This window comes from Schistocerca cancellata, unplaced genomic scaffold (genome assembly GCF_023864275.1).
Source record: "Schistocerca cancellata isolate TAMUIC-IGC-003103 unplaced genomic scaffold, iqSchCanc2.1 HiC_scaffold_511, whole genome shotgun sequence".
NCBI lineage: Eukaryota > Metazoa > Arthropoda > Insecta > Orthoptera > Acrididae > Schistocerca > Schistocerca cancellata.
The window spans coordinates 17,501-20,000 of NW_026046525.1; positions in this window are offsets into that span (position 1 = coordinate 17,501).

Here is a 2,500-nt window from a genome sequence, read left to right on the forward strand (position 1 = left end):
ATGTACCGCAATGTGTACCGCAATGTACCGCAATGTGTACCGCAATGTGTAACGCAATGTGTAACGCAATGTGTACCGCAATGTGTACCGCAATGTGTAACGCAATGTGTACCACAATGTGTAACGCAATGTGTACCGCAATGTGTAACGCAATGTGTACCGCAATGTAACGCAATCTGTACCGCAATGTAACGCAATTTGTACCGCAATGTAACGCAATTTGTACCGCAATGTAACGCAATTTGTACCGCAATGTAACGCAATTTGTACCGCAATGTAACGCAATTTGTACCGCAATGTAACGCAATTTGTACCGCAATGTAACGCAATTTGTACCGCAATGTAACGCAATTTGTACCGCAATGTAACGCAATTTGTACCGCAATGTAACGCAATTTGTACCGCAATGTAACGCAATTTCTACCTTAACCTAACCCACGTTGTGCCTTAACCTAACCCACGTTGTGCCTTAACCTAACCCACGTTGTGCCTTAACCTAACCCACGTTGTGCCTTAACCTAACCCACGTTGTGCCTTAACCTAACCCACGTTGTGCCTTAACCTAACCCACGTTGTGCCTTAACCTAACCCACGTTGTGCCTTAACCTAACCCACGTTGTGCCTTAACCTAACCCACGTTGTGCCTTAACCTAACCCACGTTGTGCCTTAACCTAACCCACGTTGTGCCTTAACCTAACCCACGTTGTGCCTTAACCTAACCCACGTTGTGCCTTAACCTAACCCACGTTGTGCCTTAACCTAACCCAAGTTGTGCCTTAACCTAACCCAAGTTGTGCCTTAACCTAACCCAAGTTGTGCCTTAACCTAACCCAAGTTGTGCCTTAACCTAACCCAAGTTGTGCCTTAACCTAACCCAAGTTGTGCCTTAACCTAACCCAAGTTGTGCCTTAACCTAACCCAAGTTGTGCCTTAACCTAACCCAAGTTGTGCCTTAACCTAACCCACGTTGTGCCTTAACCTAACCCAAGTTGTGCCTTAACCTAACCCACGTTGTGCCTTAACCTAACCCACGTTGTGCCTTAACCTAACCCACGTTGTGCCTTAACCTAACCCACGTTGTGCCTTAACCTAACCCACGTTGTGCCTTAACCTAACCCACGTTGTGCCTTAACCTAACCCACGTTGTGCCTTAACCTAACCCACGTTGTGCCTTAACCTAACCCACGTTGTGCCTTAACCTAACCCACGTTGTGCCTTAACCTAACCCACGTTGTGCCTTAACCTAACCCACGTTGTGCCTTAACCTAACCCACGTTGTGCCTTAACCTAACCCACGTTGTGCCTTAACCTAACCCACGTTGTGCCTTAACCTAACCCACGTTGTGCCTTAACCTAACCCACGTTGTGCCTTAACCTAACCCACGTTGTGCCTTAACCTAACCCAAGTTGTGCCTTAACCTAACCCAAGTTGTGCCTTAACCTAACCCAAGTTGTGCCTTAACCTAACCCAAGTTGTGCCTTAACCTAACCCAAGTTGTGCCTTAACCTAACCCAAGTTGTGCCTTAACCTAACCCAAGTTGTGCCTTAACCTAACCCAAGTTGTGCCTTAACCTAACCCAAGTTGTGCCTTAACCTAACCCACGTTGTGCCTTAACCTAACCCACGTTGTGCCTTAACCTAACCCACGTTGTGCCTTAACCTAACCCACGTTGTGCCTTAACCTAACCCACGTTGTGCCTTAACCTAACCCACGTTGTGCCTTAACCTAACCCACGTTGTGCCTTAACCTAACCCACGTTGTGCCTTAACCTAACCCACGTTGTGCCTTAACCTAACCCACGTTGTGCCTTAACCTAACCCACGTTGTGCCTTAACCTAACCCACGTTGTGCCTTAACCTAACCCACGTTGTGCCTTAACCTAACCCACGTTGTGCCTTAACCTAACCCACGTTGTGCCTTAACCTAACCCAAGTTGTGCCTTAACCTAACCCACGTTGTGCCTTAACCTAACCCAAGTTGTGCCTTAACCTGCTCTGTAATTGGCATATGACACGTTACATTAATCCAGTGTTGTCTAACCACAACCCTCTGAATATAGTTCGCTACTCGCACCGCCCACCCTCTTGTGTATCGTTTCATGTTCAACACTTCGCAAGTGTTGCTTACTTTTTACATGCTCCCGCTGTACACTGTAATGTGGACGACTGCAGGATGTACATCGCCCCCACCCTCCCCCCTGCCTTCGCACGCTGGTCGTTCAGGTGCTTGCGTGTTCAATGCCCTTCGCAGCTGTTCACTGGCATTCGCATGTCGAAGCGCTCAGTCTACGTCGTGGTACGGCCTGTGTCCACTGTCCGCTGATGTCGTAAGCTTAACCCTCACATTGTACTGCACATAGGTCCGTATGTACTGCATGATACGCTGTGGCACATGTGTGACCGTACAACGACTGCGCCCAACAACAGCGAACCATACGGTCCAAATGTTGTGCACTCAGCCACGTGCCGTCTCCCCATAACAGCTACATTGCAGTGTG